The sequence below is a fragment of the Tamandua tetradactyla genome, chromosome 6 (assembly GCF_023851605.1).
Source record: "Tamandua tetradactyla isolate mTamTet1 chromosome 6, mTamTet1.pri, whole genome shotgun sequence".
NCBI lineage: Eukaryota > Metazoa > Chordata > Mammalia > Pilosa > Myrmecophagidae > Tamandua > Tamandua tetradactyla.
Genome location: NC_135332.1, coordinates 60330261 through 60356857, shown reverse-complemented (window position 1 = coordinate 60356857; position 26597 = coordinate 60330261). Strand labels below are relative to the sequence as shown.

The 26597-nt window shown below is 42.1% G+C and overlaps 1 pseudogene; it reads right to left on the bottom strand.

Annotated features, from left to right (window-relative positions):
- Positions 1–10611: 10611 nt before the first annotated feature.
- LOC143686682 (transmembrane protein 243 pseudogene) lies at positions 10612–12057 on the bottom strand (annotated as a pseudogene).
- Between the last annotated feature and the right edge of the window lie 14540 nt (positions 12058–26597).

Sequence of the window (26597 nt, the reverse complement as noted above, 5' to 3'; positions counted from 1 at the left end):
CTGCGGGTCCCACCAGCAAAAGATGTTGTGGCTCCTTTAACTTTGGAAGGCTCTCCCTGCTGGGGGCATAGTGTAGACAGAGGAGAGGTTGTAGGCTGGGTTTTTTTTTATTATTAATTAAAAAAAATTAACTAACACAACATTTAGAAATCATTCCATTCTACATATGCAATCAGTAATGTAGGCTGGTTTTAATTGCTTCAAATTGCCAAGCCCTGGGGTCTGAATTCCTTGAGAGAGGGATTCCACCTAAATTGGGCTTCACCCCTCCCCTGGGGAAGGCACAGGTGGGAGACACCCCTGAAAGCAGCCTGTTTCTGCCTATGCCTGGGGCAGTTGCAGCCCAAGTAGTCCTGCCGCTGAATCCAGAGGCAGCCAAGCCTCTGTAGAAAGAGCCACAAAAACCTCAGTTTCATCCCCTTTCTTCTTTTTTGGTTAGCCCAATAAGCGACCTCCGCCTTGACCAGTTTCGCCTGAGCTGGGGGCCTATTTTTAGTAGTCAGAATTTGTTTATGAATGCCACAATTGGTGTTTGGTTGGACTCAGTCCCTGCTACTGCTAGAGTGTCTTTCCTTTCCCTCTGGTAAGCCACCTGTGGTGGAGGGGCGTTGGCCACCTGCTGCCGCCCCGGTTCCGGAGACTTGCAGCCGGTCCAGCTGGTCCAGACTGGGGTACACTGTGTGTCTGGTCACTATCATGGCTCCGGGAGCTGTTCTGTACTGTTTCTGGTTATTTAGTAGTTGTTCTTGTGGACGAACTAAAACGCGCACATTGCTAAGCCCCCATCTTGGCCCCTCCTCCCACAATAACTATTTTTATTGGCAAAATTAAAAATTAAATCTTGGGCTTCACTATTTGAATTTAATGGATGGTAAAATTAAGGATAAAAAAACTGGAGACTTTTATTATATTTTCAGTATATTATATTATTTTTATTATGTTATTCTATAGTGGTGCCCTTTCAACAACACAACACAACACAAATTGCCTATGCAGTTTCCTGATGATCAGATATGCTGTCCTCTCCCCATTCCTATTGGTTGAAATTCTCACATGTCCAGGGTCAGTGAATTGTGTCACTTCAGTAAGCACAGAGAAGTTAGGAAGGACTTTACAAATACCAAATTTGCAAGTACCAAACATTCTGGAATGGCTTTATAAATGGATAAGAGGAAGATTCTGGAAGAGTTATGGGATGCTTGATAGAAAAGGCCTAGATTGCTTTGAAGAGACTGTTGGTAGAAATATCCTGATATTCTTCTGATGAGGTCTTAAACAGATATGATGAATACATCACTGTAAACTGAAAGACAAGCAACTTGTATTTTAAAGTGGCAGAGAATTTGGCAGAATTGAATCCTGGTGTGAGATGGGAGGCAGAATTTGAAAGGTTGGGCTTGGATACTGTTCCAGTTTGCTAGCTGCCAGAATGCAATATACCAGAAATGGAATGGCTTTTAAAAAGTGGAGTTTAATAAGTTGCTAGTTTACAATTGTAAGGCCAAGAAAATGTCCAAATTAAAGCAAGTCTATAGAAATGTCCAATCTAAGGCATCCAGGTAAAGATACCTTGATTCAAGGAGGCCATTGAAGTTCAGGGTTTCTCTCTCAAGTGAGAAGGCACATGGTGAACATGGTCAGGGTTTCTCTCTCATCTGGAAAGGCACATGACGAACATGGCATCATCTGGTAGCTTTCTCTCCTGGCTTCCTGTTTCATGACGCTCCTCTGGAGGCATTTTCCTTCTTCATCTCCAAAAGTCACTGGCTGGTGGACTCTGCTTCATTGTGCTGTGGCGTTCTCTCCTCTTTCAGATGCTCTTTTTCTCCAAAATGTTTCCTCTTTTTATAGGATTCCAGTAAAGTAATCAAGACCCACCTAGAATGGGTAGAGACATGTCTCCACCTAATCCAGCTTAACATCCACTCTTGATTGAGGCATATCTCCAGGGAGATGATCTAATTAAAGATTCAAACATACAGTGCCAAATAGGGATTAGAAGAAATGACTGCCTTTACAAAATGGGATTAGGATTAAAACATGGCTTTTCTAGGGTACATATAGCCTTTCAAACCAGCACATTCTGCCCTCTGGACCCTAAAAATGACATGTTTTTCCCATATTCAAAATACATGAATCATATCATAATATCAAAAATCTTCAAACCATTTCAGAAGTAATACAAATGGAAGATAAAGTTAGAAACAGTACAATCTCCTATCAAAGTTAGTTATGGGCATGGTTTGTCCTACAAAATTATCCTCTGGCTCTGGACCTGTGAAACTCAATACAAGTTATTAGCTGCCAACATACAAAGGAGGACCAGTCATAGGGTACATATACCCATTTCCATAGGGAGGAAGGAACACAGGAGTCACTGGACCCATACAGTTTCGAAAACCCACAGGGCAAAGTCCATTAGATTTCAAAGTCTGAGAGTTATTTTTATTTGGGGCTTTTAAAGCAGCAGTCCCACCTTTTCCAAGGGCCTACACAGAGGCCTGTCTCTCTCCAAATGCAACCTTGGGGGATATTGGGGAGGCCACCTTTTTCTCGCCTCCACCCTCTCCGAGGATCGGAGCTGCACCTGGGTACTCTGCCATCTCTGGGGCACACGCTCAACCCCTGCATGTGCTGGCAGTCAGGCTCTCCCCAAGCCCTGTATGTGCTTCACATGTGCTTCAGACTCTCCAATGCTTGAGGCAGCATGACTTCCACTGCAACAAAGTGGAAAGCCTATTCTCTGCCTTCAGGGCAAACTCACCCTTTCCATGTGTTTGGGTGGGGCCGCTCTCCTGGCCTGAGGCTTCATGACTTCAGATCCCAACTTCCATGGCTTTGCCTCTGAAGTTAGTTTTCCTCCAGTATGTCCAGTCACTGTCCCTCTCAGTCCTGACTGGCAATGGTTCTCTTTATACAGATCCTGCAACACTCTTGTTGGATTTCTATGCAGTAGCCTCAGATCATACCCATCAGACATAAGAAATTTCCACAAATCCTTCCTGGATAACTCCATGTCCAATCCTGGCTTTCTCTGAAATGGCTGGCTGATTCCACGTTTGGCCAAATTTTCATGTGGGGGCACTATTCTCTGGGGTCTCCCTTCCTAGAAGCCCAGAATTTTCTAGAACATCAATTCTGGTTTCTTTGTACCCAAGAGTTCAGTTCTCAGCTTATCTCTTTCCTTTTGCATTTTACTATAAGCTGGGGGGAGAAACTAGATGGCACCTTCCACATTTACTTTGGAAACCTCTTCTGCAAAATATTCAAGTTCATGGCTTTTAACATCTGCCTTCCAGCCAAAGCCACTAGTTAATTTTGCCAGATTATCTGTCATTTTAATACAAGGCTTGCCTTCCTTCCAATCTGCAATAACACGCGCCTCGTTGTTGTCTATAGCTTCACCACAGGTATCTTTGGAGTCCACATTTCTACCAAGAGTCATTCAAAGCATTCTAGGGATTCTCTATCAAGCTCCTCACAAGTCCTCCAAAACCTTCCCTTTATCCATTTAAAAAGCCGTTCCAACATGTTTGGTATTTGAAAACTGCAGTAGCACTCCACTCCTCTGGTACCATTTTCTGTTCTAGTTTGCTAGCTGCCAGAATGCAATATACCAGAAATGGAATGACTTTTAAAAAGGGGAATTTAATAAGTTGCTAGTTTACAGTTGTAAGGCCAAGAAAATGTCCAAATTAAAGCAAATCTATAGAAATGTCCAATCTAAGGCATCCAGGGAAAGATACCTTGATTCAAGAAAGCTGATGAAGTCCAGGGTTTCTTTCTCAAGTGAGAAGTCACATAGTGAAAACTGTCAGGGTTTCTCTCTCTTCTGGAAAGACACGTGGTGAACATGGTGTCATCTACTTGCTCTCTCTCCTGGCTTCCTGTTTCACGAAGCATCCAGGGAGGCATTTTCCTTCTTCATCTCCAAAGCTCGCTGGCTGGTGCACTCTCTGCTTGGTAGTGCTGTGGCATTCTCTACTTTCTCAGATGCTCTCTTTCTCCAAAATGTTTCCTTTTTTTGAAAAATAGGATTCCAGTAAAGTAATCAAGACCCACCTAGAATGGGTAGAAACATGTCTCCACCTAATCCAGTTTCACAACCACTCTTGATTGAATCACAGTTACGAGGAGATGATCTAATTAAAGTTTTAAACATACAGTGCTGAATAGGGATTAGAAGAAATGGCTGCCTTTACAAAATGGGATTAGGATTAAAACATGGCTTTTCTAGGGCACATACATCCTTTCAAACCAGCACAGATATTTATCTGAAGAGATTTCCAAATTAAATTTGGAAAGTGTGACCTGGCTTCTCCTTGCAGTTTACAGTAAGTTGTAAAATGCGAAAGGAAATAGGTAAGCTGAGAACTGAACTCTTGGGTATGAAGAAACCAAAAGTTGATGGTTTGGAAAATTCTGAGCTCCTGGAAAGTGATACCCCAGAGAATAGAGCCCCATGTGAAGATTTAGCTGAACATGGAAGCAGTCAGCCATTTCAGTGCAAGCCAGGAGTGGAGACAGAGTTATCTAGAAAGGATTTGTGGAAAGTCCTATTATCTGATGGACCCCTGTGTGCTGCATGTGAAACTGACACTTTTTTTGTGAGAACTGTGTGAATGGAACCACTGCCATCCAGGATTAAAAGGGTCAGATTGAAGGAAAAATGACTTCAAAAGCAGAACCATGGAAGCTGAGGTCTAGAGCCAAGACACCTTGGGCCAGGGAAGCAGAACCACCCATATGCATAGAAAAGGGTGGGTTTGCCCCCAGAGTTTGCAGAAGGTGGGTCTTCCAACCCATTGTTCAGAAAAAGTGTTATCACCTCAGGGCTCTCAGATGCCTGGGTATTGAGGAGAACTTGGCCACCACTCCACTGTTCTGAGGAGGTTGAGTCTGTGTCCCAGAGATAGCAGAAAGTCCAGTCACCACCCTGGTGCTTAGAGGAGGGTGGAGCAGAGAGCAAGCCATCACCCCAGTGCTTGGAGATGTTGGAGCCCTCACCCCAGAGTTTGGAGCAAGCAGGGCCTCTGCATAAGCCCTTGTAAGGAACGGAGCTGCTGCTCTATCAAACCCTGAGGACAAAACATTGTTCTATAGATGATTCTCAGACCTTGAAATCTAATAAAGTATGCCCTGCAGTTTTTTGTAACTGTTTGGGACCTGTAACTCCTGTTTGGTTTAACGTTTATCTGATGAGTATCCATCCCTTATATACTGGAAGCAGATGACTTATTCTAAGATTCACAGGTCCACAGCCTGAGGAGAATTTTGCCCCAGGACAGACCACAACTATCACTGATTTTGATGAGACTTTGTATTTAGTACTGTAACTGTAACTTTTTAAGCCTTTTATACTATTGTGTTGGAATGAATGTATTTTGCATATAGAAAGAATGGGGGTCCAGAGGATGGAATATGTTAGTCTGAAGCTGTTATGTATCCCAGAAAAGTCTATGTTCTTTTAATTCATTCATGTGAGTTCAGACCTACTGAGGGTGGGATCTTTTGATTAGGTTATTTCAATTGAGATGTGACCTGCCTCATTGAGGGTGGGCCTTGATCCTCTTTCTGGAGTCCTTTATAAGAAGATAAAACACATACAGAAGCTGAGAGATGAAATTCAGAGAAGCACTCAGAGAAGTTTAGAGAAGGGCCTGAAGAAGCTAAGAGGGGACCCACAGAAAACAGAGAGGAAGCCACTAAAGCCAGAGGCTGAGAGCAATGAAACCCCAGAGAGAAGGACCAGCAGACACAGACACAGTCATATGCCTTCCCATGTAATAGAGGTGTGCTGAATGCTGACAGCCTGTCTTCAGAGTCCAGATATTGTCCTGTTGATATCTTTTTTGTGTTTGTGCTCAATAAATGGAATTTATTGTAAAATGTTATTTAAAATAATGCATTCTCATATAGTTCATGGATTTCCAAAATCACTTAGAATAGGTATAATAAATTATGAGGGTAAAAGGGTTATAGTGGAATGATAGTTGTTTTAGTTTGCTAGCTGCCAGAATGCAATATACCAGAAATGGAACAGCTTTTTTTTTTATTAATTAAAAAAAATTAACAAAACATTTAGAAATCATTCCATTCTACATGTACAATCAGTAATTCTTAATATCATCACATAGTTGTATATTCAACATTTCTTAGTACATTTGCATCGATTTAGAAAAAGAAATAAAAAGACAACAGAATAAGAATTAAAACGATAATAGAGAGAGGAAAAAAAAAACCTATACCTCACATGCAGCTTCATTCAATGTTTTAACGTAATTGCATTACAATTAGGTAGTATTGTGCTGTCCATTTCTGAGTTTTTATATCCAGTCCTGTTGCACAGTCTGTATCCCTTCAGCTCCAATTACCCCTTCTCTCTCTTTTTTTTTAATTAACGGAAAAAAGAAATTAACCCAACATTTAGAATCATACCATTCTACATATGCAATCAGTAATTCTTAACATCATCACATAGATGCATGATCATCGTTTCTTAATACATTTGCATCAGTTTAGAAGAACTAGCAACACAACCGAAAAAGATATAGAATGTTAATATAGAGAAAAAAATAAAAGTAATAATAGTAAAAACAAAACAAAACAAAACAAAACAAAAACCTATAGCTCAGATGCAGCTTCATTCAGTGTTTTAACATGATTACTTTACAATTAGGTATTATTGTGCTGTCCATTTTTGAGTTTTTGTATCTAGTCCTGTTGCACAGTCTGTATCCCTTCAGCTCCAATTGCCCAATATCTTACCCTGTTTCTACCTCCTGCTGGACTCTGTTACCAATGACATATTCCAAATTTATTCTCGAATGTCCGTTCACATCAGTGGAACCATACAGTATTTGTCCTTTAGTTTTTGGCTAGACTCACTCAGCATAATGTTCTCTAGGTCCATCCATGTTATTACATGCTTCATAAGTTTATCTTGTCTTAAAGCTGCATAATATTCCATCGTATGTATATACCACAGTTTGTTTAGCCACTCTTCTGTTGATGGAGATTTTGGCTGTTTCCATCTCTTTGCAATTGTAAATAACGTTGCTATAAACATTGGTGTGCAAATGTCCATTTGTGTCTTTGCCCTTAAGTCCTTTGAGTAGATTCCCAGCAATGGTATTGCTGGGTCATATGGCAATTCTATATTCAGCTTTTTGAGGAACCACCAAACTGCCTTCCACAGTGGTTGCACCATTTGACATTCCCACCAACAGTGGATAAGTGTGCCTCTTTCTCCGCATCCTCTCCAGCACTTGTCATTTTCTGTTTTGTTGATAATGGCCATTCTGGTGGGTGTGAGATGATATCTCATTGTGGTTTTGATTTGCATTTCTCTAATGGCCAGGGACATTGAGCATCTCTTCATGTGCCTTTTGGCCATTTGTATTTCCTCTTCTGAGAGGTGTCTGTTCAAGTCTTTTTCCCATTTTGTAATTGGAACAGCTTTTAAAAAGGGGAATTTAATAAGTTGCAAGTTAACAGTTTTTAGGCTGTGGAAATATCCCAATTAAAGCAAGTCCATAGAAATATCCAACCTAAGGCATCCAGGGAAAGAAACTGTGATTCAAGAAGGCCAATGAAGTTCAGGGTTTCTCTCTCAAGTGGAAAAGCACATGGTGAACACCATCAGGGTTTCTCTCTCAGCTGGAAGGGCACATGGCAAACATGGCGTCATCTGCTGGTTTCCTCTCCAGCTCCGCGGGAGGTGTTTTCCTTCTTCATCTCCAAAAGTCACTGGCTGGTGGACTCTGCTTCGTGGTTCTGCAGCATTCTCTGTTGTGGCTTTCTCGTGGCTGTTGTTCCTCTCTGCTCTCTCTCCAAAACTCCCGCTTTCTCCAAAATGTTTCCTCTTTTATAGGATTCCAGTAAAGTAACCAAGACCCACCTGGAATGGGTGGAGACACGTCTCTAGCTAATCCAGTTTAACAACCACTCTTGATTGAGTCACATCTCCAGGGAGATGGTCTAATTAAAGTTTCAAACATACAGTACTGAATAGGGATTAGAAGAAACAGTCCCCTTACAAAATGGTATTAGGATTAAAACATGGCTTTTCTAGGGAACATACATCTTTTCAAACCAGCACAATATTCTAGCAGGAATGAGAAGTGACAACTGTGTATTGTTACACTGTTATTTTGTGTTTGTGCTCAAACAAAGAAGAAAGAAAGAAGACAGTATTATAGAATTAGATGCATGAGCAACAATTGTGTACATTATAAACGTGTATTATGGAATCAGAGGAGCTTTCCGCCTTGTGACAATTTCTTCCTGTTGATGTCTTGAGTTGGACATTTTCATGGCCTAAGAACTGTAAATTGTGTTAATAAATCCCCATTGTAAAAGCCAACGCGTTTCTGGTACATTGCATTCTATCAGCTTTACCAAACTGAAATAACCAGTAAAAATCAGAACCAGATAATAAGTGAAAAAAATTTGCGTTCATGAAAGTAACAACAAGAAAAAAGCCCATAAAACACCAAAGAATAATCTTAAATATGCAGACATGTGTAATCATGCTGATAGCTAACGTTTGTTTCGAGCATGCAAAGCCCTATATTATGTTTTTTACTTTGGATAACTTTGGTTTTACATGTCTGCTTCCCCCACTGGACAGAGTCTTTATGTATTAGTCAGGGAAACAGGAAATTTCTGTTAATATTAAGATATTTCATGAAAGTGTCTTATGCAACTGTGGGATGCATGAGTCCAAATTACATAAGGAAGGCTGCAAACTTGCAACTCCAATGAAGGTTTTATATAAATTCCCCAGGAGAAGCTGGCTGGCTGAAATAGAGATGAAAGTTCGCTCTTATGACTGATGAAGTCATCACTTCTCCTTGTATAGCCTTCAACTGATTGGATGAAACATCTCTCATTGCTGAAGACACTCTCCTTAGCTGATTGTAGATGTAATCAGTCATAAATGCCATCAATTTACTGATGATGTAAGTCCACCAAATGTCCTTATAGTAACAGATAGGGCAGGGCTTGGTTGACCTGATAACTGGGCACCATTACCTGGTCAAGTTGACACATGAACCTAAAAATCACACTATGTAACTTCAATGTGCTCAATAACGAAGAGAGGTTTTAAAATATGTTTGATTTTGGGGGGATCCAATAGTGGATTCAAAATTAGTGTAAAGTTAGTACTGATTTAGTTCCTTGTCTAGCAGTACCCAGTAATGCCTTTGATTTTTAGTGAGCCCAGATGTTCTAGGAAATGATTCAGTTTACCAAAGCTGCCAGAATGCAATATACCAGAAATGGATTGACTTTACACAGAGGGTTTGTTTAAGTTACAAATTTACAATTCTGAGGCCATGAAAATGTCTGAATTAAAACATCCAGAGAAAGATACCTTGACTTTGAAGAAAGGCTGATCACTTCTGGGGTTTCTCTGTCACATGGGAAGGCATATGGCTTCATCTGGTATCCTTCTCTCTGGGCTTCTCATTTCAAACGGCTCTCTCAGCATCTCCATGCACCTGTTTCTGAGCTCTCTCCAAAACATTCCCCTCTTAAAGTACTCCAGTAAGCTAACTAAGACCTTGAATTGGCAGGGTCACATCTCCATGTAAATAGCCTAACCAAGAGGTCCCACTCACAATTGGGTGGATCATATCTCTATGGAAGCAACCTAATTAAAGGGTCCCACCCACAATAGATCTGCACCCTCAAGATTGGATTAGAAGAATATGGCTTTTCTGGAGTACATAACAAATTAAAACCAGCATGTTTCACCCTCAAGACCCCAAAAGACATGTTCTTTCCATATTCAAAATACATTTGTTCCATCACAATATCACAAAAGCCTTAAACCATTTCAGTAACAATACAAATATAATACAAAGTAAAAAAAAACAGTACAAAATCTCATCAAAATCAGTTACAGACATGGTCTAGCCTATGACAATATTCTCCCCTGGCTGTGGACCTGTGAAACTTAGAACAATTTCTCCTGCCAATATAAAAAGGAAGGACAGTCATAGGATAAACTCCCGTTTCCATACAAAGATATTGGAAGGAAACCAGGGACCAAAGATCCCAAACAGTTCCTAAAACCTGCAGGGCAAACTCCATTAGATTTTTTTGTATAAATTATTTTATTTATTCTTGTAATTAGATCTTCACAATCAAAGTTTTGTGTCTTTTTATGTGTTTCATTAATGTGAAATTAAATTGTAGTTAAAAGCAAAAGTTGGTTGCATAGGAAACAACAATTATATATTTGGTTTAACAGAAATAAAAGAATATTTGTCTTAAAATTCAAGATTTTGTTTGTTATATAGCTCTTCATCATGCAATTATAGTGTGACAAATTTTAATTTTTAAAAGAGAAAAATATTTGTGCTATTTGAGCTTTAAGGGTTGGAATGGTTAAGTGCAGCATCAATATCAGCTCCTTAAAGAAAAAGCAAAGTGGTCCATGCTTATGTATTTCCTGCGAGAGGGAATTTAGATTTACAATTGACATGAAAATCATGTATAAGACTCCTGCAGGAGATTCTTCAGCATACCTTACCCAGCTTTCCTTCACAGTCCTAGTATGTAGCTTTGAAGAGTCCTGGCAAGTGTTGCTCCTTGGCAGCCTCACTTTTCCACATCATGGAAGTACAAGTTTGCACGTATTCATAACATGATGATAGAAAATAAGATAAAGTAAATTAGATTTTTAAATTTCGGTTCTAAGTCTCCTTATCGATACCAGTAAGTAAGTATGCATGCAGTAACACTACTCAAAGAGGAGCAGACAACAAAAAATATATATTCAATGCTTTTGGAGGTAGTTGAGGGAAAACATAAGCACTTATCAGCATTACCAGAATCAATAAAGGTGTTAAGCTTCCAACAACTAAACTGATGATTCGATCCTTGGCAGAATTCTCTCCGAACAGAGGTTTGTCATCCAAGTCACTGGTGCCACAGGTCCTGGGAGAAAAGTCCTCCAATTTTGGTTTTTTCCATTCTCCCCAAGCCGCTCAAAACTGAGCTAGCATTACCTCCTGTTCTAGTTTGCTAGCTGCTGGAATGCAATATACCAGGAACAGAATGGCTTCTAAAAAGGGGAAGTTAATAAGTTGCTAGTTTACAGTTCTAAGGCCAAGAAAATGTCCCAATTAAAGCAAGTCTATAGAAATGTCCAATCTAAGGCATCCAGGGAAAGATACCTTGGTTCAAGAAGGTTGATGAAGTTCAGGGTTTCTTTCTCAAGTGGAAGGGCACATGGTGAACACAGAGTTCCTTTCTCATCTGGAAGTGCACATGGCGAACACAGCATTATCTGCTAGCTTCTTCTCCTGGCTTCCTGCTTCATGAAGGTCCCCGGGAGGCATTTCCTTCTTCATCTCCAAAGGTCGCATAGCCAGCATTATCATGGCTATGTTGTTCTGCTCTGCTCTCTCTGAATCGTTTTCATTCTCCAAAATGCTTCCTCTTTAATAGGACTTCAGAAACTAATCGAGACCCACCAGAATGGGAGGAGACGTGTCGTCACCTAATCCAGTTTAACAACCACTCTTGATTAAATCACATCTCCAGGGAGATGATCTAATTACAGTTTCAAACATGCAGTATTGAATAGAGATTATTCTGCCTTTATGAAATGGGATTAGGATTAAAACATGGCTTTTCTAGGGTCCATGTATCCTTTCAAACCAGTACACCTCCCATAATCTTGCAACTCTAAATGCCTTCTATTTATGGAGCACTCATAGCCAGAACCCCAGGTCAAGTCAGGGAAGTTCCAGCAGTGGGTGGGTGCTCAGATCCAGGAGGCAAGGCTGCTCCGCCCAAGCCCTGGTCTCCTTGCATCATGAGCAGCTGTCACAGGAGCCCATTCGGTTTTAAGGTCTGAGAATCATTTAACCTCAGTGCTTGAGAGTGCAACAGTCCCAACTTTCTAAGGGCTTACACAGCGACCTCTCTCTCTCCAAACATTGAGGTGAGCATCCCAACATACGCAAGCACTGGGGAGATCACCTTGTCCTTGGCCTTACCCTCTTCAAGCCTCTGGATGGCGCCCAGATTCTCTGCCATCTCCAGGGAATGTGCTCCACCTCTTTGAGGCCTGAGGCAGCAAAACTCTTCTCGAACATTGAGGAAGAAGGCCTGCCCTCTGCCTCCAGGGCAAACTTGCCCTTTCTACATGCATGGATGAATTCACTCTTCTGGCCCAAGATTTCCTGGCTCCAGACCTTAGCTTCCATGGTTATGCCTTTGAAGTAATTTTCCTTCAATCTGTCCCTTTTCTGTCCATTTTTGTCCAGTCTTGCAGTGGTTCCATATATATACAGACCTTGCAAGAAATTTGTTGACTTTCCATGCAGCATACAAGGGTCAAAATCATCAAACAATAGTACTTTCCACAAATCCTTTCTCCATCTCCATCTCCAATCCCGGCTTTTTCTGGAATGGCTGAGTGGTTCCATGTTTGAATAAATCCTCACACGGGGCAATATTCTCTAGGGTCTCATTTTCCAAATGCTCAGAATTTTTCAAACTATCAGTGTCTGGTTTTTTTGTATTCAAGAATTCAGTTCTCAGTTTATCCCTTTCCTCTCATATTTTACTATAAGCTGCAAGAAAAAGCAGGCTTCATTTTCCACATTTAGTTTGGAAACTTCCTCAGCTAGATATCCAAGTTCACTACCTTCAAATTCTACCTTCTATCCACAGCATGACTCAATTTTGCCCAATTCTCTGCCACTTTAAAACAAGGATCACCTTTCTTCCAGTCTGCAATGACACATTCATCATTTCTGTCTAAACCTTTATTGGAAGACCCTTTAGCATTCATATTTCTGCCAACAGTCCCTTCAAAGCAATCCAGGCCTTTCCTATTCACCTCCACAGAATTCTTCCAGAATCTTCCCCTTATCCATTTATCTTTTTCTTTTTCTTTTTCCCCGCATGGGTAGGCACTGGAAACCCAGGTCTCTGGCACAACAGGTGAGAATTCTGCCACTGAGCCACTGTTGCACCGCCCAGACCTTATCCACTTAAAAAGCCATTCCAATGTGTTCAGTATTTGCAAGCTGTAGCACCCCACTTCTCTGATACCAAAATCTATTTTGGTTTGCTAATGCTGCTGCAGAAATGGATGGACTGTTAAAATTTTTTTTTGCATGGGCAGACACTGGGAATTGAACCAGGTCTCTGGCATGGCAGGTGAGAACTCTGCCTACTGAGCCACTGTGGCCTGCCCTGGATTGACTTTTACAAAGGGGATTTATTAGGTTACAAACATACAGTTCTAAGGCCATGAAAGTGTCCCAATTAAGACATCCAGAGAAGAATATCTGGACTTTGAGGAAAGACTAATTGTGTCCAGGGTTTCTTTGTCATGTAGGAAAGCACATGGTAATGTCTGCTGTCCTTCTCTCTGGGCTCTCAGCATCTCCAAGCATCTGTGTCTTTGCTTTCTCCAAAATGTTCCCCTCTTAAAGGATTCCAGTTCACTAATCAAGACCCATGTTGAATGGGCAGGGTCACATCACATGGAAACAACCTAATCAAGGAGTCCTATGCACAATAGGTCTGCACCCACAAGACTGGATTAGAAGAACATGACTTTTCTAGAGATATTACAGTTTCAAACCAACACAGAGGGAGAAAAGCTTGAGACAGAGAGCTAACAGTAGAAGTGGGAAAGGAGGATTAAGAAGAGAAGAAATGTCTGAAAGGCAAAACAACAGGTGTAAGGAGAGTAGTGGCCCCCATAAGTAAGTTAGCCATGGTTCAAAGGTAGTAAAAGCACAGGCTGCCCGTGCAGAGCACATTTCTGCCCTTGATAATTGGCCATGTTTCTCTCCTCATTTGGTCCCATTATTCTCCCTTGTGTTCTTCTTTGTGGTGAACTCAATCCCTTTCCCAGCACAAGTGGCTCCCACTTTGGGCTATAATTTTGATAGTGGTCAGCATGAGGAGGAGAGCTGCTGAGACTATAGCAAGAGCAGATATCACGAAAGAGGGGGTGGCTGAATAGGTCATAAGCTCAAATCTGATTGAAGACAGCAAGCATATCAATTAAGAATATCCTAACTATATTTTTAGTAAACAAATTTTTTTTTGAGCACTTGCTCTGTGCCATGCATTATTCTAGGCTCTATGGAAAGAGCAGTGAGGGGGAGGGGGACAGAAAAGAAAAATCTCCCCTTCAATGAGCATTCTAATGGAGAGAAAAAAGGCAATAAACAAAATAATAAAGTAAAATATATAGTATTTCAGGTGGTGACAAAAATCTCTGGAGAAAAACAAAGCAAGGAAAGAGTACAAGGGACATTGTAGGGAGGATTACAATTTAAATAGCACATTCTCTGAAATTTTTTCCTCCCATCATAGCCATTTGCCTGCCTGAATTGACATCCCTTCATCTATACTTTCCCCAGACTTCAGGACTTTTTAAAATTTAATTTTTTAATCAAATAATACATCTTAATGATACAGAATTCAAAAGAGAAAAAAGATATCAGCACCCAATTCTATCCCTAGTGTCAACTATCATTACCAGTTATTTTGTGAATCCTTCCAAGGACAGTCTATGCATATGCAAGCAATTATGTGGGGTTCCACACTCCTCATCTGCCTTCTTCTCTTCCCTTCCCTTCCCTTCTTTTTCTTCTTTTTGCCCTCCCTCCCCAAAATTGTTAGTGTTTAGTAAACCCTGCTGAGGAATATATGCCTCTATAAAGAGCTTCCTCATTCTTGGTCATAGCTGCAAAGTATTCAGTTTTTTTGGGTTGTCTCATAATTTATTTAGCCACTGTATTAGTTAGGGTTCTCTAGAGAAACAGAATCAACAGGGAACACTTGCAAATATAAAATTTATGAAAGTGTCTCACGTGACCGTAGGAACGCAGAGTCCAAAATCCACAGGGCAGGCTGCGAAGCCGATGACTCCAATGGATGGTCTGGATGAACTCCACAGGAGAGGCTCACCAGCCAAAGCAGGAATGGAACCTGTCTCCTCTGAGTCCTCCTTAAAAGGCTTCCCATGATTGCATTTAGCATCACTAATTGCAGAAGACACTTCCCTTTGGCTGATTACAAATGGAATCAACTGTGGATGTAGCTGACGTGATCATGACCTAATCCTATGAAATGTCCTCATTGCAACAGAAAGGCCAGTGCTTGCCCAATCAGATGAACAGGTACCACAACTTGGCCAAGTTGACACCTGTCCCTAACCATGACAGTCCACCCCTTGTCAACTTGGCACCTATACCTTAGACCATACTTAATTTCCAAATGAAAACAAAATAGGCACACGTTTTTTCTTTTACCTGACAATACTCAACTGTCCTGCATATAACTGGAAACACATTAAATCTCTCCAGAATAGGGTGCAAATCCTTGGGCAACATTCATTCTTAAACTTGATATCTTACAACTTAAATAGTATAACACAAACAAAACAGCATTACAGTCCTTGTTTCTGTAACTGATCACGTGGTCAAAGTTCATATTTATCACTACCTTCTTCCACTACCCATTCCATGTTCCCTTTCCCCTCAGCAAGCACTTCAGCTGGCCGTGGTTCTTTGCCTGGTGGGGTGACCCAAACCTTCATTCCTGAAGTCTCAGAGCCATTAGTGGTCCTGCCTGGATTGTGTTGTTGCAGTTTTCCATTGATTTTAATCACAGGGCATGGTAGTACTAATAGATGCCCCAGGGGATCTCCTATATTCCAAGAAAACTCTTCTTTACCTCCATTATGTAGTTGCAGTCCTACTTCCTTCTGATAGTCAGGGTCAATTACCCCAGACAATAATGTAATCCCCTTCTTGGTGTGCTGATCCAGAGGCATAAGTAGCCCAAAGTGGCCAGGTGGCAATCTTAACTTCCAGTTCAGTGGTATCACTGTTGTTTCTCCTGGAGAAAGCACACCCCGTTTTGGAACTAAAACCTGTAGACCAGCAGAACTCAGGGTAGCAGGGACAGGAAGCAAAAATTTTCCTAGTGGATCACTAGGACTAATAGTGAGTGGCACCACACCCATTTCCACCCCTTGGTTCCTGGACCCATGGATCCTGGCTATGGGAGAAGCAGCACCATACAGCGGACGCTGATTCAGAGCATACACAGCTTCCTGGAGAACATTACCCCAGCCTTTCAAGTTTTTGCCACCTAGTTGGCACCGTAATTGAGTTTTCAAAAGGCCATTCCACCGTTCTATCAATCCAGCTGCTTCTGGATGATGGGGAACATGGTAAGACCAGAGAATTTCATGAGCATGTGCCCATTCCTGCACTTCATTTGCTGTGAAGTGTGTTCCTTGATCCGAAGCAATGCTATGTGGAATACCATGATGATGGATAAGGCATTCTGTAAGCCCACAGATAGTAGTTTTGGCAGAAGCATTGCGTGCAGGGAAAGCAAACCCATATCCAGAGTATGTGTCTATTCCAGTTAGAACAAATCGCTGCCCCTTCCATGAAGGGAGTGGTCCAATGTAATCAACCTGCCACCATGTAGCTGGCTGGTCACCTCGGGGAATGGTGCCATATCGGGGGCTGAGTGTGGGTCTCTGCTGCTGGCAGATTGGGCACTCAGCAGTGGCTGTAGCCAGGTCAGCCTTGGTGAGTGGAAGTCCATGTTGCTGAGCCCATGCATAACCTCCATCCCTACCACCATGACCACTTTGTTCATGAGCCCATTGGGCAATAACAGGAGTTGCTGGGGAAACAGGCTGACTGGTATCCATAGAATGGGTCATCTTATCCAGTTGATTATTAAAATCTTCCTCTGCTGAAGTCACCCTCTGGTGTGCATTCACATGGGACACAAATATCTTCATGTTTTTAGCCCACTCAGAAAGGTCTATCCACATACTTCTTCCCCAGACCTCTTTGTCACCAATTTTCCAATTATGGTCTTTCCAAGTCCCTGACCATCCAGCCAAACCATTAGCAACAGCCCATGAGTCAGTATACAAACGCACCTCTGGCCAGTTTTCCTTCCAAGCAAAATGAACAACCAGGTGCACTGCTCGAAGTTCTGCCCACTGGGAGGATTTCCCCTCACCACTGTCCTTCAAGGACACCCCAGAAAGGGGTTGTAATGCTGCAGCTGTCCACTTTCGGGTGGTACCTGCATATCGTGCTGAACCATCTGTAAACCAGGCCAGAGTTTTCTCTTCCTCAGTCAATTCACTGTAAGGAACTCCTCAAGAGGCCATAGCTCTGGTATGGGAAAGAGAAGGTAATGTGGCAGCAGGAGTGGAAACCATGGGCATTTGTGCCACTTCTTCATGTAACTTACTTGTGCCTTCAGTACCTGCTCTGGCTCTATCTCGTATATACCATTTCCACTTTACAGTAGAGTGCTGCTGTGCACACCCAACTTTATGGCTTGGTGGGTCAGACAACACCCAACTCATGATAGGCAACTCAGGTCTCATGGTAACTTGGTGGCCCATGGTTAAGCATTCAGTCTCTACTAAGGCCCAGTAGCAGGCCAAAAGCTGTTTCTCAAAAGGAGAGTAGTTATCTGCAGCAGATGGTAAGGCTTTGCTCCAAAATCTTAAGGGTCTGCGTTGTGATTCTCCTATAGGGGCCTGCCAAAGGCTCCAGACAGCATCTCTATTTGCCACTGACACTTCCAGCACCATTGGATCTGCTGGATCATATGGCCCAAGTGGCAGAGCAGCTTGCACAGCAGCCTGGACCTGTCGCAGAGCCTCCTCTTGTTCAGGTCCCCACTCAAAATTAGCAGCTTTTCTGGTCACTCGATAAATGGGCCGGAGTAGCACACCTAAATGAGGAATATGTTGTCGCCAAAATCCAAAAAGACCAACTAGGCATTGTGCCTCTTTTCTGGTTGTGGGAGGGGCCAGATGCAGCAATTTATCCTTCACCTTAGAAGGGATATCTCGACATGCCCCACACCACTGGACACCTAGAAATTTTACTGAGGTGGAAGGCCCCTGTATTTTTGTTGGATTTATCTTCCATCCTCTGACACGCAAATGCCTTACCAGTAAATCTAGAGTAGTTGCTACTTCTTGCTCACTAGGTCCAATCAACATGATTTCATCAATATAATGGACCAGTGTGGTGTCTTGTGGGAGGGAGAAACGATCAAGTTCTCTGCGAACAAGATTATGACATAGGGCTGGGGAGTTGATATACCCCTGAGGTAGGACAGTGAAAGTATATTGCTGACTTTGTCAGCTGAAAGCAAACTGCTTCTGGTGGTCCTTACTAATAGCTATTGAGAAAAAAGCATTTGCCAGATCAATAGCTGCATACCAGGTACCAGGGGATGTATTGATTTGCTCAAGCAATGATACTACATCTGGAACAGCAGCTGCAATTGGAGTTACCACCTGGTTGAGTTTATGATAATCCACTGTCATTCTCCAAGACCCATCTGTTTTCTGCACAGGCCAAATAGGAGAGTTGAATGGGGATGTGGTGGGAATCACCACCCCTGCATCTTTCAAGTCCTTAAGAGTGGCAGTAATCTCTGCAATCCCTCCAGGAATACGGTATTGCTTTTGATTTACTATTTTGCTTGGTAGGGGCAGTTCTAGTGGCTTCCACTTGGCCTTTCCCACCATAATAGCCCTCACTGCACGAGTTAGAGAACCAACGTGGGGATTCTGCCAGTTGCTCAGTATGTCTATGCCAATTATACATTCCGTAACTGGGGAAATAACTACAGGATGGGTCCGGGGGTCCACTGGACCCACTGTGAGATGGACCTGAGCTAAAACTCCATTGATCACCTGGCCTCCACAAGCCCCCACTCTGACTAGTGGTCCAGAGTGACGTTTTGGGTCCCCTGGAATTAATGTCACTTCTGAACCAGTGTCTAATAATCCCCGAAACATCTGATCATTTCCTTTTCCCCAATGCACAGTTACCCTGGTAAAAGGCCATCGGTCTCCTTGGGGAAGACTTAGAGGAAGGTTAACAGTATAAATTTGTGGCGGTGTAACAGGTTTCTCCCCCATAGGGACCTGGCCTCCCCTTCATTCAAGGGGCTCAGGGTCTGTAAACTGTTTCAAGTCTGGAAATTGATTAAGGGGCCGTGACTCTGTGTTTTTGTAATTCAGGTTAGACTTCTGTTCCCTTGACCTAGAACTCTTTTGTTTATACAGCTCCAACAAGAATTTAGTAGACTGCCCTTCTATTGTATTTCTAGGCACCCCATGATTTACTAGCCAATGCCACAAATCTCTGCGTGTCATATAATTTTGATGCCTCCTTTGAGTTTGTTGTCTATTATAATACCCGCGTCTACCCTGTCTTTGGTGATTAAGTGCTGCCACCTGGCTTCTGCCAACTCGGGATCCTGTCATCCCCATTGTGTTTAAGGATTCCAGCTCAGTGACAGCAGTTCCTACAGTAATATCTGACCTACAGAGAAGTGCAACCACAGAGTTCTTGAGGGATGATGGTGCTAGTCTCACAAACTTATTTCTCACTGTTCTGGTAAAAGGTGCATCCTCTGGAAATTCCTGGGGTGTAAGAGCAGGCTTTGCATGATAAATCCACTCTAACATCCCAATCTCTCTAAGCCTCTGGATCCCCTCATCTACATTATACCAGGGCAGTTCTGGCATTTCAACCTCAGGTAATGTTGGCCACCTTTTGATCCATGTTTCAACCAACCACCCAAACAAGCTGTTAACACCTTTTCTAACTGCTCTAGCTATAACATTGAATGCAGAATCTCTGCTTAGTGAGCCCACATCAATAAATTCAGCCTGATCCAGCCTTATATTCCTCCCACCATTATCCCACACTCTTAAAATCCATTGCCACACATATTCCCCTGATTTCTGTCTATATGAATTGGAAAACTCACACAGTTCTTTTGGAGTATAACGTACCTCCTCATGTGTGATACTTTGTACCTCACCTTTAGGGGCCTGTTGGGACTTTAGTCTAGTTATAGGTCTAGAAGAAATGAGGGGTGGTGGGGGTAGGTCATGAAAAGAATTAGAAATATCTTCCAAACCATTTGCTTCGGGGCTTTCATTTGCAGTTTCATCTGGTGAAACAGGATTAATAACTCTAGGGCTAATCCCTTCAGGAGGAGGTTGGGTGGCCAATTCCTCAAGGCAGGCTGGAGGTGGGGTGGCTATGTCCTCAGGGCAGACTATTACAGGGTTATCTAAAGAAGGCTCAGCATGGTCTAGGGTTTCAACCTCACCCCCAACATCATTATCAATCCATATGTCACCATCCCATTTTTCAGGGTCCCACTCCTTTCCAATCAATGCCCTCACTTTAACGGCAGACACCATGCAAGACTGAGATTTCAGTTTACGTTGTAAAGTTGCTACTCTAACAATAAGATTCTGAGTCTGATTTTCAGAGATCTCAAGTCTACGGCTACAGGAAATAAAATTTTCCTTCAGGATACTCATAGAAACTTCTACATCTTTCAGACGGCACTTAAGCTTCTTGTTTGAAGCCTTAAGCCCATCCCTTTCCCCCTTTAATGTAGGCAGTGTATCTAACAACAACCAACCAACATCTCTATAACTCTTATTTCTACAAAACTCTGTAAAGGTGTCAAAAACATTATCCCCCAGAGTCTGGCTTCATACAAGCGAAGCATTAGGAGAATCGAATGATGATATTTTGACTATCTTCTTTGCCAACTCATGGATTGGGAATGTCACTCTGATTACGGGAATCAGAGTCCTTAGTGTCTCTGAGCCCAGTCAGAGTAGAAAACCATTCATAAAAACCCATTTTTAAGATTCTGTTCCTTAAGAACCACTCCTGGTACCAAGATGTATTAGTTAGGGTTCTCTAGAGAAACAGAATCAACAGGGAACACTTTCAAATATAAAATTTATGAAAGTGTCTCACGTGACCATAGGAACGCAGAGTCCAAAATCCACAGGGCAGACTGCGAAGCCGATGACTCCAATGGATGGTCTGGATGAACTCCACAGGAGAGGCTCACCAGCCAAAGCAGGAATGGAACCTGTCTCCTCTGAGTCCTCCTTAAAAGGCTTCCCATGATTGCATTTAGCATCACTAATTGCAGAAGACACTTCCCTTTGGCTGATTACAAATGGAATCAGCTGTGGATGTAGCTGACGTGATCATGACCTAATCCTATGAAATGTCCTCATTGCAACAGAAAGGCCAGTGCTTGCCCAATCAGATGAACAGGTACCACAACTTGGCCAAGTTGACACCTGTCCCTAACCATGACAGCCACCCTCCTATTGATATATTTAGACTGTTCAAATCATTTGCTATTATGGATAACATTACACTAAATAGTCTTGAACATATGTTATTTTACACTCAAGAATGTATATCTGTAGAATACATTCTTAGAAACAGAATTGCAGAATCAAATGGTGCACGCATTTTTCATTTGGAAAGATTTGCTCTCCATCGAATTTGCAGCAATCTGCAATCCTCCAACAACGAGAAAGTGCTTATTTCCCCACCACCCTCACACAACAAAGTTGTATAATTTTTTTTTATCTTTGCCAGAGAGCCAGGTAAAAGACTGTTACTTTAGTATGCTAGGGTTGTGTTTGAAGACGTAATTTCAGTTACATATGCACAATTCCAGTTAGATTTGATTCTTTCTGACTAAATTTTCATTTGAGTATCTGAGCAGGGGGCTTTAGATATTTTGGATAGTGAGCCAGGGTCCAGGAATAAGGGTTTGACTTTGTTACTGGACAAAGCCCATGGATTCTTCTGTCTGACATGCTCGAAAACCAATTCCTAAGACACTGGGTTTCAAAGAAAGAGTTTATTACCATGCGCATAGTAGGAGAGCCGATGGCCTAGCAGCCCAAAATCTGTCTCCTTGAACTGCAGTAATTCTGGTAGTTTTATTAGAGAAAAGGGGGGCAGGGTTTAGGATAATAAGTACAGTGGCCCCAGATGATGTAATTAGAGGCGATCTAATTATTGAGCATGCACAGATTGATTACATGCTTACTCACAGAATGTATGAAAGAAAATAGCTGAGCGAGGTCTAGTGACTTAGTAGGTTAAAGCCTAAGCTACTGCATATGTCAGGTGGGCCCACTTTGGTTAGATCCAATCTCAGTTATCAAGATAATTTGGGACTTGGGGTGGGTTCATTTCTGGAGGACTCAAGACGCATCGTTAACAAACATTAGGGGCTGTCTTTAGTGATTACAAGACTCTAAAGTTGGAAAACTGGATAACTAGGTACAGATGAAGGTTAGTCCCAAGGTTTTTACAATCAGGGGGGCAGAAGATAAAGGCTATACAATCATTATCAGAGATCAAGGCATCTGGATTACAATTCAGAGATTTCAGGTGTTCCCCTCTCTACTCTGATATGCCAGAAAGCAAAAAAGAAATATTTATATAATGATTCAGTAACCAAAACTATCCCTTATTAAAATTAGGCCTAAGAGTCACCCCCAAGAGAACCTCTTTTGTTGCTTAGATGTGGCCTCTATCTCTCAGCCAATATGACAAGCAAATTTACTGCCCTTCCCCTCTCTATGTGGGTCATGACTCCCAGGGGTGTGAACCTTTCTGACAACGTGGGACAGAAATCCTAGAATGAGCTGGGACTCAGCATCAAGGGACTGAGAAAACCTTCTTGACCAAAAGGCGGAAGAGCAAAATGAAACAAAATAAACTGTCGATGGCTGAGAGATTCCAAACAGAGCCGAGAGGTTATCCTGGAGATTATTCTTATGCATTAAATAGATATCACCTTTTTAGTTAAGGTGTAATGGAGAGGCTGGAGGGAACTGCCTGAAAATGTAGAGCTGTGTTCCAGTGGCCATGTTTCTTGAAGATCATTCTATAATGATATAGCTTTCACAATGTGACTGTGTGATTGTGAAAACCTTGGGTCTGATGCTCTTTATATCTACCTTATCGACAGATGAATAAAACATGTGGATTAAAAATAAATAAACAATAGGGGGAACAAATATTAAAATAAATTTAGTAGATTGAAATGCTAGTGATCAATGAAAGAGAGGGGTAAGGGGTATGGTATGCATGAATTTTTTTGTTTTCTTTTTATTTCTTTTTCTGAATTGATGCAAATGTTCTAAGAAATGATCATGATGATGAATATACAACTATGATGATATTATGAGTTATTGAGTATATAACAAGAATGGAATGATCATAAGGTAAGAATGTTTGTGTTTATATGTGGTTATGTATCATAAAAAAAAATCCCTTAAATCCTGATTTCTCGGTTACAACTTCAGAGCGTCACAGTTCTGGGGTGAACACAGTGGAGGAGATGGACGGTTCTGTAAGGAAGATACACAAATATGTTCCTAAGAGACCCAAAGTTGGGGAAGCCTGTGACCTTGAAGGGCACATCAGGTGTCAGAGAAACATCAAAGAGGGAAATGGAGGACAACCCCCTCCCAGGAAAGAAAACCATGAACCACAAAAATACCCCCGTAAGACAGAGTGGCCACAAATGTAATGACTAAGAGGGAATCTTAATGTAATACGTGGGGACTCCCTACATTCACACCACTGGAAAATTCATACTGGAGAAGAACCAGGTAGGTGTAATGAATTGAGAGGATTTTCAAAGGGAATTTAGAGCTCATTAGATTATCTGTGAATTCAAAGTGAAAAGAAACCTTAGGAATGTAGAGAATGTGGGAAAACATTTTAGGTGGTGCTCAGCGTCAGATAACTCACAGTGGAGAAATACCGCCGGAATGTAACGAAATGGAAAGCTTCCTGGAGGAGCTCACACATTATTCAACGTCGGAGAAGTCATTTGGGAGAAAAGTACCGAGTGTTATCAAGCGTGGAAAGAGCTTTCACCTACAGTTTTGGTCTCATTGAACATTGGAGAGTTCACCCTAGAATAAAAATCCTGTGAATGCGAGGAGTGTGGGGAAACATTTAGGCATGATTTAGCCTCACCGGTTCAGAGACCTTCTGTTGGAAAAGAAACTCTTTGAACGTAATAACTGCTGGAAAGCCTTTCCTCAGAGCTCACACTGTCTTCGACATCACTGAATCTCAGGTGAGAAACCCCATAATTTATAGAGTGTGGCAAAACTTATAATCAGAGCTCGAATCTTATTCAACATCAAATAATTAGTTCTGGAGAAAAGCCCTGCAAATGTCATAAATGTTGAAAGGCTTTTGATTATAGTCCATACCTTATTCAACCCCAGAGAATTCACATTGGGGAGAAATTGAATGCAATGAATATGGAAATGCTTTCTGGCCTAGGTACATCTTCATGATGTGAAAATGGAACTTCTTTTTATCCAGGGAACTACAAAGAAGAAACAGAAGAACTGAGCAGGCTGACACACCAATAATCTCTCATGGCATGAAGACTTTTGCCCCTGCAGAAAAGAAACAATGCCAACATCAAATAATTCATTTCAGGAAAAATCCTGTGTACGTAATGAAGCACCTTCAGCCAGACTTCTACCTAAGCAAATACTTTGAGAAAAAGAGATGATTAAAAACATGAGCAACTCAAATGAATCTATGTATGTATTTCACAATAAAAAACTGGAGCTGAGCCCTGCAAGCAGCTCCTTGGATTATACCTTTCTTACATGATCAATAGAAAACCTGGGGAGAAATTTGTCTGCGGGTTCCTCCTTATATATCATTAGAAGTATCACACCAGTGAAAGCAGTGAATGCAAATTTGTGGAAATGAATGGAAAACTCCTTACTTGTCTTGTAATGTAAGCAGTTCAAAATTCCTTATCCAAAAATGAGGGATCCTGATATCTGTTGCAGTAATTTCCCACCTAGAATCAGGAAAGCGTGAGGTAGCTCTGAAATTGTTCAAATTCCACGGAGGATGGTGGTAAGTTTTCCACCACCAAGAGGTAGTTGGTAAATGGTAAGAAACATTTACAATGTGAGAGGCTGTGGAAAAACAGACAGCCTGAAGTGGTCGAGGGCTCGGAGGGCCCTAGTTAAAAAATGAGGGAAGTGATGCCAACCATCACGACCTGTTTCTGTTATTTTCTGGCATTTAAAGTTAACTGAATTACCTTTTAGGAATGTGCATATTGGAGAAGCCAGGAAAACGTGAATGCTTACTGAATTAACGCTCACCGCTGTGTCCCAAGAGTAGGCGCTCTGTGCTTCTCATACCTCCCCATTCCCTCTCAACTCTAAAAGTAGGTGCATGGGTTCCCATTCAGAGAGTCTTTCAAGACAGAAGGCAGGACTCAGACTAGAGCTAGGCAAGTGAGATGCCAAGGGCCCCAAATTTAAGCAGGCACGTGCTCTTTTGCATGACCGTTAGAATAAGTGCCTTCTTCATTATTATGCTGCTTGCCTTAATCTAGTCCTGGCCCTAGATAGAAACCTTGAGACCCAGAGGGCTTGCTTGGAGGGGACAAAATGGAAATGGCCTCTGGATCTTGGGGAGCTTGAAACAGCTGGAGCCGAGAGAAAGGGGTGGACAGAAGAAATGAGGGAAGCACTTGGGAGGAAACTAGCCAAGGGAAAGGGTTGAAGGAATGGACTGTCAATCACAGGGCCAAAACTGGAAAAACTGGGCAGCTCTAAGGCACATATTCCCCATCATCGGGGACACCCAGTAATGGGCCTCTTTTTATGCATTTGGTCATTCACTGAGTCCCCACGATGTCAAGGCACCTGGCTGGTGTTGGAAATATGTCCTAATTGGACTCTTCATGCAAGGAGTGGAGATCTTCAGAAGCCAGCTCAGGTAATGGAGCTTGATTATAAAGGTATTGCATGGTAAAGGATTAACTCAGCGGGCCTGGGTTGTGACCCAGAAGTCTTCAGGACTGGACCTTGGCTAGTCCTGGGAAATAACCTCTGAGTCCTTGGAATGTCCTGCCTGAGCTGAACAGGCAGACTTCAGGTTGTTTTGAATCCAAAGCAGCTCAAGACTTCAATAGCAGGAGTTTGTCAGTCTTCCCTTGAGCCTTCTCACTTGAGTCTTTCCCCTTCTCCTTTCAGACAGCCCTGAAAGAAGACTCTAACTAGCAGTACTTTTATTATGTTACTTTAAACATTTTCCCCTTCTTATTCTACATGTGATGTTCACTAGTCCTAGAATTTCATAAGTTTTCTTTGTATCTCTTCTGTCTATCCGTATTACTATTATTATTTCTACGAAAGCATTCTTTAAAAGCAAAACTTGGGTTCTTGGTATGCTGTATCAGTAGGATTGTGTTTGGCTATGAGTGACAGAGACCCAAAATAACAGTGGCTTACACGTGATTTATTTTTCTCTCACCCTGAAGGTGAGAGGTAGAAATTTGGGGTTGCTATAGAGGCTTCAAAGTCACCCAGGACCCCAGCTGTTTCTAGTTTTCCATTCTGCTATCATTAGAGTGCAGCTTCTGCCCTCAGGTGTAAGCTGGGGCTCCTGTTATTGTGACCACGCTCCAAGGGAATGGAGGGAGGCACTTGCCAGCTGCCTCTCAAGAAAATTTCCCACAAGCTACCGCCTCCACTCACATCCCACGGGCAAGGCGCAAGGAGGGCTGGGAATTGTAGTATTTACTACAAGCAGCCTGTGCCCACCTAAAACTCTGGGATTCTAGGAGGGGAGGATGACATTGGGGCAGGCAGCGACCAGCCTTTGCCAGAATGTCCCTCGCATCTT